Consider the following 15,612-nt stretch of genomic DNA (forward strand, 5'->3'; position numbering starts at 1 on the left):
GAAGCCATGCGAAGAGAAAGCATTTGTGTTAACAAGTGTGGTTAGGCCCACGTAAATCAATGACGCAGCACATGAACGGAAAGTACAGCAGAGCCAGATGTCTTCTAACCCCACATCCCATGACACCAGTCACAGGGATGTGTGTTACCTTGATGTTTCTATGTGAATGTCACATGTCCTTTGTACACGTCATGGAAACATTCTTTGGGAAGAGAGAGCTCATCATGATTCCTCTACATATGTCATGGCAGCTTGAATTCTCTTGAGATGACCGCTGGGCTGTTACCCCAGAAGCTGCACTTGTCTTTAATGTCTTGAGGAAGTAGAGAAAAGCAAAGTAAGCCTAAGGTTGACTCCTGGATCCTCCATGATGTGACTGTCCCCCACTCAGTGAAGGGCCTGAGCACACTAACCTTTTCTACTCCATACTTTTCTGGTGTTCAAAATGACCCCCATAAAGGTTCAAAATGAGCCCAGTGGCCCCAGGGTTGTTGGAAAGGATTAATCAAAAAACATATAGTGTTTAGAGCATTGCATTCGAAGTTGTCATTTCCTTCTGTCACACCCTTTTCTTCCCTAAAAATGCATGTGGGGGTTAAGGGCTCTATCTTAGCATACTAATCTGAGAAATCAGATGCTGTTCTGCCCAGTCCCTTCTTAGAAGCATGTAATGGCAAATGGCAAATTAACTCCTCTTGGGGTAGCATTTCCCCTGGCCTAGACCCTGCTCCTAAGTTACGTTTTATGTGACCACGTATCGGTATACTTTTGTCCCCCTGACTTCTTGAACTGCACCCTGGCATATGTCTTCCAGGAAAATAGCAAAATAAAAATAAGTTGCTGTCCGTAGCTACTAACATTTGAGCAATTTGTAACGTGGTGGAGGGTCACTCAGCCACTGCATTGATGATAGTCGCCCTCTAAATATTACCTCTGATCTGATCACAGTGTTGCATGCACTCACTCCTGTGAACTATGATGTGCATTTATGTACACGGTATGTGTACGTGACAAGGCTGAAGACGGCTTGTGTTTGAACACAGCGTGACCTTGTGTGAACAGTATGCAGCCTGGCATTTACCATTCTTTCTCATTAAAATTTCTGCTGCAAATTCAAAGGGGAAAAGAGAAGATTCACCTCCACATGCAGCCTGAGTGCTGACCGTGCAAAGACGGGCCCCGCGTGTCCTTTCTCTTCATTTCCAGTTCACCGAGCAAGGCTAGCATGAATAATTTTGATATCTTTCTTGGCTGCTAGACAGCTGTTTTCTTTTTTTTTTCAGTACCTCTCTGTATATTTTGAATGTATTTTAACTTCTATTTGGAAACTTGACTACGAGGCAAGTCACCTTCCCTGTGACTTTGACGTGGCCTAAATTATTTTCTACAGATGAGTAAAATCTAGGTGGTTACAGACAGACAGCTTTTAGAGACAGGGCCTAAAGTATATACGATTAGGTTTTGTTTCATAAACAGATAACCTTCCCACAGCCCCTTTGGGAGAAGAATCAGGCTGGGTAAGGGAGAGTACAGAAAAGGCTGTCGCGTTTTCATAGGAGGGGGGAAGGTCTCTAGGCTGTCGTGAGCTTTCTCTAGATAGCATCCAAGGTGGGAAGGTCGAGTTCGAACTTGTAATTGCGTGTCGGAGTGCTCCACTGGGGTCTCCCCATGTCTCAGTTACTCTCTTCAAGGAGTGATTGGCCAGGGAGGTGCTAGTGTCTGGATAAGACTTATCCAGAAATACACATGTGTGCATGCATGCACGCACGCACACACCATACATACACACATACATACATATATATAGGATGTGGGTTTTATGGGGATCAATAGCCAAGTGTGTGTGTCATGGGAAATTGCTTGCTATTAGACATGCGAGTGGACCTTGACTCCAGTGCTCACCAGCTGTGTGACATTAAGTGACTTGACCTTTCTGAGCTCTAGGTTTCTCCAGTGACATAGGGACAGCTATCTCCCTTTAAACAGTTGTTGTAAGGTGTGAGGCATGTCATGTGAAACACTTACAGTACTCACAGTGAGCGCCTGCTGTATGTTGATCATCCAGTGGTCACAGTGAGTGCCTACTGTATGCTGATCATCCAATACTCACAGTGAGCACCTGCTGTATGTTGATCATCCAATGCTCACAGTGAGTGCCTGCTATATGCTGATCACTGGCTCACAGCTGAAAATTGTCTCCTGTGACCCTACGACAGCTTTTTCCTCATAAGGAACGTGTGTGAGTCTGTCTCACCCCTGTTTGGAATCCTCAGCCACTCCTTCATTCTTGTGTACCAGCCACCTCTCAATGTTGCAGTAACTGCCCCCGCTGTTCAGATGAGGAAGCACACTTCAGGGAAGTCTCTGGGCTGCATGGAGTCGCTGTCCATCCAGGTGCAGGTAGAAGGAGATGAGTCCTATCAGGGAGCCATATGTGCTGCTGGCTGTGATTGGCTTCCAGGACTCTCGGGTCAGCAGAGGCCATGCTCAGCAGTTCTGTGGGCTTGGCTTTCAGATAGTCCCAGCTCCGCCGCCTGTGGTGTTACTGGCCTGGCCTGTACACCAGGGGCTCTTAGGTGCTAGGGGTCCTGTGATCATTGTGCCTACACAGGTAGGTGGCCCCTCAACTTCCTAACTTTTCTCTTTGTGCATGCTAGACGAGCACTCTATCACTGAGCTCCATCTGTAGGCCTTCTCCTCAATGTCTGGATTGGAAGTAGGCACACACTGCTTGGTTTGTAGAAATATTTAATTCAATATTTTGTCCATAATTGACACTGGACAAAGGAAACAGATATGCCCCACGTCATGTGCAACAGAGTCTGTTACTGAGTCTTGAGCTTGCCCTTCGGGAGCCCCAGTGATTCCCCGGTCTCTGCTCCTCACAGGGCTAGGGTTGCAGAAGTGTATGACCATGCTAGTTCTGTGTGGACTCTGGAGATTCTACGTCAGGCATCTCGGGCCCCCTTGGGCACTCATGCTTGCACAGGAAGCACACTTAACCACTTCGCCATCCCTCCAGCCCACCCCCACCATGATATTATTGAAGCTGTCATTCTACTTAGAGATTAAACCATGAGCTGGATACAGATGCTCATTAATGTATAGACATATTTCATTTATTTATGAGAGACAGAGAAAAAGGCAGAGACAGAGAGAAAGAAAGTAGGCATACCAGGGCTTCTAATCACTGCATATGAATCTCAGATGCATGTGCCACTTTGTGCATCTGGCTTTACATGGGTACTGGTGAATCAAACCCAGGTCCTTAGGATTTGCAGGCAAGTGCCTTAACCACTGAACCATCTCTCCATCCCTCTCGTTAATGTTTAAGCTGACCTAGGAACTTTCCTCTTGGCTCCAAACTCAGGTCTTCTTTATGTGGTCAGTCATTGCCCCCAAAGAGGGGTACCACCAATTTGTATTTGGAGGTGTGACGAAGGCATGTCATATTCCCAGCTGTTGGGGCTGTTGGCTAAGAATCTGGGCATGGGGTTAGAGTGTCACTCAGGTTCTTAGATAAGTGCTGCTGGTGCACAAGTGCTTTGTGGATTTCGTAGAAGCTAGGCCTTGGACGGGGGTGGGGCAGACACCGCCCCTCTGGGCCACACCCCAGCCCTTACGTTCCATAGGGTTGTGGTCTAGCCTTGGGGTTACACTTATGATGTAATTTTTTCCACGATTATAGATTTCATATTCCAAATGCTCAGCATATATGTAAATGGACTCTAGAAAGTAATAGCCTCTCTCCAGATCACTTTTAATAAAAATACTTTATTTGTAAACAGAGCGGGAGGGAGGGAGCCAGCAAATAGATGTACCTGTAAACAAACTCCACACCTATGTGCCACTTCTTGTGCATCAGGCTTTAACCACTGAGCAATCTCCTCTGGCTGACCCAGAATTCACTATGTAGCCTCAGGATGGCCTCAAACTCATGGTGATTAAAGTCATGAGCCACCATGCCTGGCTTGCTAGATCATCTTTTAAAGAAAAGATGAGACCCTTTCTAGAATTCAGAGGAAACTTCCCTATCTCAAATATAAGCTCTTTATCTACTTCAATCTTGTATCTTAGTACCTGCATTACATAGCATTACTTTATATATATATATATATATATATATATATATATATATATATATATATGTTCTTTTCAAGGAGTAATGAACTTTATAACATTCCATTCTGCTTCTAAAAGCTTTTCATAGTTTTGCCCCACAGGATAGAATAGGGTTTCTCAAACTGTACATGCTGAAATCTCTGCAGTACCCACGGAGATCTGTGACTGGAGACCAGACTAACTCACCCACGGGGTTGCTGGGAAGAGCTGTGTGCTTTCCGGTTGGCCGGTCCTGGCAGGAACTTGCCGCTCACCCCGCTTCGCAGCAGCCGATCAGAAACATTCACCACAGTATCTTCATCGGGTTCACTAGTCACTTGCATAAGCCTTCTATGTAGACCCAAATCTGGAGTGTTGAGTAGTTCATGTCTCAAGAGGCGAAGATGATCTTCCCCTCCAGCCCTGAGCATGGCCTGGACTGGCAGGCGTTCTCTCTCTCTACCTGTTCGGAGTGCATGCATTTGGACTGTGTGCTTCTGTTTTCCTTCCCTCTGCTAGAGAGGAGTCATCACTTGGGGCATCTAGTGAAACAGATGTGGACCCAGGGCTGATATCAGGGTGAGGCGAGAGAGGCATCAGGGTGCAAAATCGAACGATTTGCTGTCCACATTGCACAACCCCAGGCTTGGCTGGCCTCCTCATGGTGGGCTCTCCCAAGAGCCGGTCACATATTCACTTCTCACAGGAAGGAGAATGTGGCTGGTAGTGGCTCCTGATTCTTGCAAAAAGGCACAAGTGACTACTTGAACTTGTCTCCCCAGGTTTATCTTGTACTTTGAGACATAATGGGTAAGTTTGGTCTCTGGTACACTAGTCCTCAGCTCTTTGGTGATTTGATTCTTGAAGCCTCTTAACTGGTCATTGAAAGTGGACACTTTTACCCACCATGACATTTTTTAGTTTTTGAGGTAGGGTCTTCCTGTAGCTCTAGGCTGACCTGGACTTTATGTAGTCTCAGGCTGGCCTTGAACTAATAGCAATCCTCCTACCTCTGCCTTCCAAGTGCTGGGATTAAAGATGTGTACATGACACCCAGCGGAATCCTGCATGCTTTTATCTGTAGTATGCTCCTATGCCCTTAGCCACAGTCCTGGGCCTTTCCAGCTTTGATGGCAGCCTACTGCAGGCTTCTGGTTCTGGCCCAACAAAAATGTGGCTCCTTGTTCTGGAAGCTGCTCTAACACACACTTCAGTCAGGCCAGCTGCTCGGTCCTTGGTCCCAGCCTCTCAGGGGTTTCCCGGCAGCTGCACGGGGAACTCTGTTTTACCCGTTAATTAGGAAGTAGTCTGCTACATGGAGCATTGCTTGTAGAGTTTTTGTAAGTACTCTAGGGGCTCAGGATAAACCAGTTTGGAGGACAGAGGCCTGCCTTTCTTCAGATGCCTAGGAAAGCCACCCTTCCCTGTGGCCAGAGGAGGAACAAACACCTCCCAGGACAGGCTGAGCTCGAGTCCCAGCCCTGCCAACTTTGAGTCATGGGGACTTCACTCATCTTCCTTCTTCCCTGGCGCTTCAAGTGGGTTGAAGTTACAGGAAAAAAATGAATATCCAATCAGTAGGACATTCAGTTGGAGTTGCCCAACCATGGAGTGAACCTTTTCTGGAGCAGGAAGGAAGAAGGAGGTGAGATTGGACAATGGGGTTCTCAAACGGGAGAAATTTCACCCTCATCTGCTGCGACAGTATGTGGAGACTTTTGACTTGTCAAAATGAGGGGACAAGAACTGGCATGTCTTCTAGTAGGTGAAGACCAGAGATGCTTCCACACACCCTATAGCACACAGATTAACCCCCAGAGGAAACATCCCCCACTCTAAAATGCCAACAGTGCCAACTTTGGGGGTGCCATATGTGCCACTCAGTACCAGTGACCGTGTGAGGTGAAGTTGTTGGTACCCTCTCTTGCTGGGTGGCAGGCGATGGCAGTGGGTGGCGAGGAAACCTTGCCTTGTATTATGAGGCTACTTTAGAAATGCGATTTCCGTGTCTGAAGCCCAGCCTCTTCCTGCTGCTCCTGGCGGCAGTGGGCTCCCCACCACTGGCGGTGCCTAGAGCCACCAGGTGAGCAGCCACGCTGGACGGGTGGGTGAGGCGCGAGTGTCAAAAGTGTGATGCACGGAATGCTGTTTGAGGTCCCTCCTAAGGGTCACATCCTCGGATTCTATCTTGAAATAGAATTGGCCTTTTGGGTCCCTTGGCCGCAGCTAACGAAATCCCTGGGCTTTGTCTGTACACCTGTGAGTCTCATTCCTATTCCTATCTCAGCCATCATCTGGCCAGCAGACTAAGGCAGCAAAGGGGGCAGACGGACATGCCCCGCCCCCCCCACACTCCCACCTCAACCTGGAGTAGTTATTTTTACCCACGTGTGTAAGTGGGTCCACCTATTTCTTGTTGGGGAGAAAAGCAGCAGCAGGAAGTGGGCCGGGGAAGACCACCTTCATTCTTCCGGGGACTGCAGTTGACTCACGTAACTCCTGCAGTCTTGACACACACCAGTGCTCACCATAAATCAGCATACGCTGGAAGCGCACCCGTGTCCGAGCCTTTCCAGCAGGGATGTACTTGTAGAGATGAGACGGTGCTGTGGGCTTAGAACGCACGGTGACGCCAGTGTCGAGCCTGTGAGCACGCCACACCCAAGTCCTGCTCATCTGTGCAGGGACCTGCAGGTGTTCGCTGTCCCAGGAAGGCTGAAAGGTGGCCTTGCATCTTATACTCCTGTATGTCCCCTGTCGGTGATAGAGGGGGCCAGAATGGGGTGGTTTGAGTCAGGTGTCTCCCATGAACTCAGGTGTTCTGAGTGCTAGGTTCACAGCCGATGGAGATTTGGGAATTAACACCTCCTGGATGTGGTGTATTGTTGGGGGTGGGTTTATGGGTGTTATAGCCAGCTTCCCTTTGCCAGTGTTTGGCACACTCCCCTGTTGCTATTGTCCACCTGATGTTGGCCAGGGGGTGATGTCCACCCTCTGCTCATGCCATTGTTTTTCCCTGTCATTGTGAAGCTTCCCCTTGAGTCTGTAAGCCAAAATAAACCTCTATTTCCCACAAGCTGCTCTTGGTCAGGTGATTTCTGCCACCAGTGCAGACCTGACTGTAGCAGAGGAGGCCTTTCAAGTAGCATCTGCTGCAATCCATCCTTTAGGTCCTTGGAAACTGTGGTAGTGACCTTCACATTGCTGGGACAAAACATGCCCCAAAAGCAGCTGGTGGGAAGAGAAGGTTTGTTTTGGCTTGTAGTCTCAAGGGGAAGCTTCATGATGGCAGGGGACAATAAGGCATGAGCAAAGGCTGAACATGACATGGAAGTTTTAGAAGTGAACTATGTGGAAAGAAGTGGGGATCTAGTGGGAATATGAGGGGTAGAAGAGGAAAGTGGGGAGAATATGATTAAACTGAATTACAAACATGCATGAAATTGTCATAAAAGAAAAGATATTTTAAAAATATTTATTTATGTGAGAGAGCTGACAGAAACAGAATGGGCACACCAGGGCCTCTAGCCCTGAAACATTTGCATCATCTTGTACATCTGGTGTTATGTGGGTACTGGGGAATCAAACTTAGGTCCTTAGGCTTAACAGGGAAGCACCTTAACCACTGGGCAATCTCTTCAACTCTAGAAATGATTTTTTTTAAGTATCCAGTACATTGGGTAATTTAGTCTTATAGTTGCATATACAGTTTGCTTTAAGGAAAATATCTCCTGTTCACAAAACTAGCCTTTTTTGTTGAAGCAGTCAGCCATATTGGGCTTATTCTCTGCCAGAAAATACATGGCTTTCTCTTTGAAATCAGAGTAAGTCAGATGGATGGAGGGATGGATGATACATATTATCATCCCATGAAGTGCAACCTAGGGGAGATGTCCCCTTTGCATCCTCTCAGTGCCACTGATGTCCTCAAGAGTTGTGCATTTCAGTTGTCCATTTGGGCTCAGAAGTTTTTATACCCAGCAAAAATGAGCTCTGGTGTTAGAACCAGGAAGGATGGGTAGAGTACCTTCTTTGGTAGGCCTAGAACTTAGGAAGGGGACACAAGAAGGAGAGGCACCAGAAAGCAGACATGTGGAAGGGTCTAGAGGTGGTTTAGAACTGCCCTTGCCCGAGTGCCCTGGCAAGTCTGTGTATGTCCCCAAGGCATGCATGCTGCACCTGGAAGGGCTCTGCTTTAAACCTACACAAGATCATAATAGGAAGAAAAGATCATGACATCAAAATAAGAGACTGATTGAGAGGGGGAGGGGATCTGATGGAGAGTGGAGTCGTGAAGGGGAAAGTCAGGGGAGGAAGGGAATTACTGTGGGATATTATTTACAATTATGAAAGTTGTCAATTAATTAAAAAAGAAAATAGCTGAAAAAATAAAGTACTTTTAAATGTAAAGCTACTCAATTCCATGTCTTTTTCCAGATTAGACTTTGCACATCTCATACATGTATGAACATGCCAATGGCAACAGGGCATACAACTAACTTTATGTTCCTTGGGAGTGCGGGGCCCTGGTAACTATGGTCTGGAGGACTATAGGGAAAGCGCAGTTTGGTAAACTGAGTCCTGAAGAGGGGAAGTGCTAAGGGTCTTCTTTTCTTTTCTCCTCGGCTTCCTTCTCCCCCGTGCATGGTGCATGGGGGCATGTACAAATGTGTGCATATGCATGCGGAAGCCAGAGGTCTTTTTTTTTTTTCCTTTTTTTTCGAGGTAGGGTCTCACTCTAGCTCAGGCTGACCTAGAATTCACTATGGAGTCACAGGGTGGCCTCAAACTCACAGCAATCCGCCAACCTCTGCCTCCCAGTGCGACACCACGCCCAGCCCATTGTTTTTGAGGATCTCTCACTGAACCCTGAGCTCACCAATTCAGCTAGACTAGCCAGCCATCAAGCTCCAGGGGTCTTCTCCACACCTTTTCCCATGGGTGCTGGGGATCCAAACTCAGGTCCTCACGCTTGTACTGCAAGCGTGTTAGCAGCTGAGCCTTTGTCCCAGCCCACGCTCGCTCCAGTGCAGCCGCGTGATTGTGACGAGCTGTGGACGTTCAGCCAGAGAGCTGTCCTCGCCTGGCCGCTGCCTTCCTGCTCTGCAGCCTCAGGAAAGCCTGGCAGCCCAAGATAGCGGCGCGGGGGTTCACGTTCCCCTCGGCCTTAGCTCTCCCCAGCGCTTGGCTGGTGCTTCTGCCTAGCAAAGTGATGGAGCCCACTGGCCACAGTTGGAACTGGAGCCAAAGACGGCCAGTGGAGAAGAGACATAGAGGGTCGACTTCAGATGGCACAGCGCATGTCACCAAGGCTTGCATTTGGGGGTATGGAGGTTAGATGCACTGCTGTCTTGGGCAAACCTGCGTGATTCTTACTGAACATCAGTCTTTGAAAACCCAAGGACAAAAGCACCCTGCAGTTACTTGATTATGTAATGCAGGCTTGCGGGATACCCTTCTCTACCTATCTAGACTTCTGGTTAGGCAGTCAAGGGCGACCACTGGCTTCATGTGCCCTGAGGTAAAAGACCTTTAATCATCAAGCATTGTAATGGAATCCAAATATAAAAGTGATGTCGGGTCCATGGTATACTTGGGTTCACTTTTTCCATTTTTGTTTCCTGATACTACATTGATTATGAAGGGTGCCTGTCTCTAACTTGGTTATTAACATCTGTTCCTTAGCAGCAAAGGTGAGAGCAATCATAGGATTCTTTTCTTTATACACTGAGTACTTAAATTGGTTACAGAAAAAAAAAAATTGGTTTTAACACTTCTTCAGAGAAGAAATGAGACATACATCTTGAGAAAATTATCCTAAATTCTTGAGATATGAAGATAAATTATTTCTTCAAGTCAGAAGCACAGAATTAAACAAATGTGCCATTCAATGAACCCGATAACACATTTTCATTCAAATTAACTTTTAAGTTCAGTCTGAGTTGACTGTGCCTTATAACAAGTATAAGATATGGGAATGTTCATCTTGTTTTTATTAGATTCAGTTCCTTTTCAATTTACTCAGCAGATTTTACCTTCCTTTCATTAGCAGGTTCTGGAAGAAAGACATAAGTGTGGAGAGGACAGTAATGCCTCAGGATTTTTTCTATTTTTTTTGTAAAAAGGAATAGTTTTACAAAAAACTAGCTGGGCATTGCGACACACGCCTTTAATCCCAGTCCTTGTGGGGTAGAGGTAGGAGGATTGCTGTGAGTTCAAGGCCACCTTGAGACTACGCAGTGAATTCCAGGTTAGCCTGAGCCTAGAGTGAGACCCTACCTTGAAAAAACAAAACAAACAAAAACTCAGTGTCTCTTGTTAGGAGCTTTGCACAGCTGATTGGCTTTAAAGCAGATGTGATAGGTAACTGTGAAGCCAGGCCATTCCGCAGAACCTGGCAGTGTGACGAAGATGCACAGCTATGGATTTTGACCTGGCCTCCTTGATGTGGCCCGAAGGGAAGAGATCTTCCCAGACTGTGGGGGCAAGGAAAGGCTCTCCATGGTACCCCTGGCAGCCCCACTTCCTTCCAACTGGATAGGACAGCTGGCCATGCCCTCATGGGACTTTCAGACAGTTAGGGCAACAACATGGTCACCCTTTCCCTGGTGTAGGCTCACTCTTCACCCCCCTCATTTTCTGTGTGCCGGCATTGGGTTGGGGACGTCAGTTGCAAAAGATCACCCATGGGTGAGCACAGTACAGACCATTTGCTTCTCAGAGCAAGCCTAGCACAGAACTCCCACGAGTGGGAGCTGAGCCTCCTGGTTCCTGGGGATTGGATTCTTGTGCTCCTGCTGCTAGACTCCATCACATTCCCCTTAGCATCATCTTGCCCACCAGGTCACTTCCAAACATGCTTTCCTTACACTCAATCTCTCTGCAGCAGCCGCTTGTTTCTTCTTTCACACACGTGAGTTACATGGGGCTTTTGTGATCCATCCTCTGCTTCTGTCCCGCCACAACTGTCCAGTGCCCCGTCCATCAGTGGACCCAGCCTTCTGTCACCCACTCCTCAATGGGTTTTCTCTTCTGCAGCTCATTACTAGTCCTCCCTGTGGGCCTTCCTGACCCTGCTCAAAGATACATCTTCGGGCTGGAGAGATGGCTTAGCAGTTAAGGCACTTGCCTACAAAGCCAAAGGCCCCAGGTTCAATTCCCCAGGACCCATATAAACCAGATGCACAAGGTGGCATGTGCATCTGGAGTTTGTTTGTAGTGGCTGGAAGCCCTGGCAAGCCCATTCTCTTCCTTCTTCTGTCTCTATTTCTCTCTTCCTCTCTCTCTCTCAAATAAATAAAAACAAAATATTTTTAAAACTTGAAAAAAAGATTATATCCTCCCTGAACCCATCCTGATCTCAAACCATAGCAAAATGAGGTGCTGTCCTTGTGAGTTCCTCTGGGATCTGCCCGTCCCGTTACTCAGCAGCTCCAGACTGTGTGGCCCTTGTCACTGTGGCAGCTGACAACTGGTAATGTTGGTTGCCCCAACTGAGGTGAGCTGAGCAGACCATCTGGCTGTGACTGACCTTCGCTTGAAGAGGCGGGTGAGTTGATGATCCTAGCGCAGTGATGCTGGTCACATTAGGAGTCTGGGACCCACACACTCCCCAAGTTTACTGTGCATGAATTCGGATTATCAAATGCTTGTATTATCAAAACTACAGTTCCTGTGGCCTAGGATGTACTTATATTTGGGGGAGGGATAAGTGCTGCCCAGCCACCTTCACCCACCCAGAGGGAGGGAAACATCAGGCACAACTCCTTTCTGATGTCTTACGTGGGCACTTGGGTCAAAAAGGATCCCATTTGAGCTCAGCAAAGCCAAGTGTGGTACTGGCCTGGTTTAGGTCCCTGGACCACAACTAGACTGCGATTGCAGTGATGCCTGAGTGTGCTGGCAGAAGTATCCCCGCTCCATCCACCTCCCTGTGCCTCAGTGCTTTCTGACCTTCAAGCAAAACAGTCTTTAAAACAGATGTTCTTCCTGCTGGTGACTGAGCCCACGTAGTGTGGCTGTGCCTGTCCCCAGCATGGCTTTACTGAGGCTTGTTCAGTCTGGAAGATTTCTCAGATAAGAAGAACCAGTCTCTCCAGGACTCAGCTTTCTCTGTCTGAGGGAATGGTAGGCTTCCGTCCTTCCACTGAAAACGAAGTGGCCTAGGAGCGGATGTCTGAGAGCCTTTTAAATAACCAGGTTCCACCCTGGCCTCGCTTCCTTCCTCCCCCTCTGTGTCTCATCTGAGGTTTGCATGTGTTCTGAGGCATGGGAATGTGAGGTGGGTTTCCCAGGAACACAAGAAGCCACAAGACTGATGGTGGTACCTTTGCCTTATGCCTTATAGCCTTGATTGCATTAAGGTTACTTCTGTGGCATCTTTCAAAACAGCTCACCTGGAAGTCAGAGGCCCTAGGTGGGAAAATGGGGCCTCACACAGTGCAGGCTGTGTGGAGGTGAAGGGGGCTTGTGCATGGGGGTGCTGTGGGTGAAGACAAAGGGAGACTGGTGCTGGAGGTGAAGAGGGTTGGAGATGAGGGTGGAGGTGAAGGGGCTCACGCTGGAAGGGGGCTGTATGTGGAGGTGAAGAGGGTTTGTGAGATGTGGGCGGAGGTGAAGGGGCTCACGCTGGAAGGGGGCTGTATGCAGAAGTGAAGAGGGTTTGTGAGAGGTGGGCGGAGGTGAAGGAAAGCCATAGCACTTCAGTGCTTGAAGAAGCCACAGCACTCTCTGCTTCTGCCCGAGCCACATGGCTCTCCCTGGTGTGCGTGGCAGAGGCTGATGTCCTGCTGGGTGGTGGTAGGAACCGCGTCTTTCTCCTTGTCTGTTCTTCATCGAGAAATGAGAGACTCTAGAGATGATATCCATCAGGATGTTCAGGTGGCTCTGACATACTGAGCTGTGGGGCCGTCACAGTGTCTGTGACATCTGATCTTAAAAGCTTCTGGGAAAGTTGCTCAAGCCATTCCTTTTCCAGATATCTCCGGTGCTTCCGAAGTGGCCGCAGAATAACGCCGTCTCCCTCAGCCCGGCCCGGTGCCAGCGCTGGGGCAGCCTCCGCGGTCTTCCAGGCTGAGCAGGGGCGAGGGGTGAGCAGAGGTCGTTTTCCCGACTCCGTCTGAGAGGCAGATGGGATGCTGTCTTGAGGAACAACATAAAATTTGAGGTCCTACTCTGTCCCGATGCATAAACTCTGATTCTCTAGTATTCATGTAAATTCCCTATGCTTCCATGTGTTGTAAGAAATTTAGACTTCACTACTCTGAGATTTTCAGAATAAACCCTCGGACATGCAGGCTGTGGGGACGGCTCAGTGGTTAAAGACACGTGCATGCACAACCTGACATCCAGGGTTTGATTCCCCAGTACCCATGTAAAGCCAGTTGCACAACGTGGTACATGTGTCTGGAGTTCAATGCCAGCAACAAGAGCCCTGGTGTGTTCTCTCTATCCCCCGCCCTTCTTTCTCTCCTTGTAAATAAATATTTTTTAAAACCTCAAACACTAGATTGTTTTCATTTTCTGTAATTGAGTAGCATTTAACATATTTTGATGGCATCCAAAAAGAAGCTGACTTTAATCATAACTTAGTACACGTTTATTTACATGTGTAACTGAGTTCATGTGAACCACAGCTCATTCCTCTATTTAATTTTTAATGGGAGTTGCCAGCCTCAGGAGGTAGCCCAGTGGGTAAAGTGCTTGTCTTGTAAGCACAAGGACCTGAGTATGAATCCCCAGCACACATATTTTTAAAAGCCAGGCATTATGGTGCATGCCTATAGTTGTAGCCCTTGGGAGGTGGAGACAGGTGGATCCCTAGGGCTTGCTGGCTAGCCAGTCTACCAGGATCAGTGACTTCTAGGCTCAGTGCCAGACCCTGTCTCAGGAAGTAAAGTGGAGAGAGACTAAGGAAGGTAGCTCAGCAAGGCTGCCAGCCCAAGTTCAGCTCCACAGTGCACACATAAAACCAGACACAAATTGGCACATGTGTCTGTGTTCCTAACGCACCGACAGCTATGTGGAAAAATCTGGAATCTCTTTGTACAGCTAAACTGACATATATATGGCAATGTGGCGAATGCAAAATCACACCAGGGGAGATTGTCTGGAGCACGGTGGAGGTAGAGGACAAACATCTCCAGGTTGTCCTCAGACCTCCACACATGGCTATGGCACATGCATGCACATATACATATATCATGTGTGTGTAGATGCAGACACATGATAATTATAAAGTGACTTTAGTGTGATTGAGGAAGACATGCAGTGGCATCCTCTGGCCTCCACACCCATGCACACACACTTCATTTATTTTCCTTCTCCTTGGGAAAAAAAATAGATAAGGTTGATTGAAACTCAGCACTTCATCACTTAACAATAACCATAAGAAATTCAGTTTTGTAGTGGTCGCTGTAAGTTGAAGTTTATTTTTTTTTTTTGTTGTTACTGCGTTTTAGAGATAGGGGTTTCATGTGCCCCGGGCTGGCCTCAGATTCACTAGCAAGCTGAGGGGGACCCTGACCTTCTGCCTCTTCTGTCTCTGCGTCCCCCATGCTGAGATTGCCAGTGCACACCCTCACACGCGCTGTGTTTGCCACTGGAAACCGAACCCGGGGCTTGCTGCATGCTGAGCCTGCAGTCCACCAACTGACCTTCTTGTACTCAACGTGATGTTTGGCGGACTTTTGTTCTTGTTGGGCTTTTGTTGTTTTTTAAATAAATTTCTAAAACTTATTTGCCAGATGTGAATGAGGGAGGGAGGAGGAAAGAAAGGGAGAAAGAGAAAAGACAAAGGGCATAGTATGGCAGGACTTCCTGTCACTGCAGACAAACTCCAGATGCATGCATTGCTTTTGTGCATCTGGCTTTACATGGGTTCTGAGAATCAAAACCAGGCTGCCAGGCTTTGTAAGCATATCTCCAGCCTCCAACGAACATGTTTTTGTATTGTGACTTACACTCTGTTATGCCAGGTGCAGCTTAAAAAAAAAAAAAAAAACCACAGGCACTGAAAATCTCATCAGAAGCTTGGCTGCTTCTCGCATTCTCCACATACACCTGACCAATGCTAACTTCGACTTTTCATTATCCTTCTCGCATCATTTAGAGAGGATGGAGAACTTTCTAGTTAATCACATTTTTTAACATAGATAAAGGAATCTCCTAAAGCCAATCATTTCCAGAAATTTTGTTCATATTTACCTGTCCATGCCCTAAAGGAAGAGAAAAAAAAATTTTAAGTGCATTTGCAAAATAGTTGGCGTAAATTAGAGCATTTCTCAGTAAACAGGCCAAGCAAGAATCAGAGCCCCGGATTCAGCACGAGCGAGGCTAGGCTCTTTGGCTTTTCCTCAATGAGCTGTAGGACGGGTTTGGTTCCATGTAAGGAACTTTCCAGCCGCCTTTGCATGTGGTGGATGCGGTCGTATATTTTACTGTGAGGATTGCTTGTTGGTTTGCGTCTCAGGTTCTGAACAGCAGAGGTCAGACCACAAGCGCGGCACCACA

The 15,612-nt window shown here is 47.6% G+C and overlaps 1 protein-coding gene across 3 annotated transcripts in view; it reads left to right on the forward strand.

Moving 5' to 3' along the window:
• Nedd4l (NEDD4 like E3 ubiquitin protein ligase) overlaps positions 1-15,612 on the forward strand; it is a 323,634-nt gene that overhangs the window by 230,967 nt on the left and 77,055 nt on the right. The gene's annotated exons all lie outside the window — the stretch shown is intronic.

The sequence above is a fragment of the Jaculus jaculus genome, chromosome 15, assembly GCF_020740685.1.
Source record: "Jaculus jaculus isolate mJacJac1 chromosome 15, mJacJac1.mat.Y.cur, whole genome shotgun sequence".
NCBI lineage: Eukaryota > Metazoa > Chordata > Mammalia > Rodentia > Dipodidae > Jaculus > Jaculus jaculus.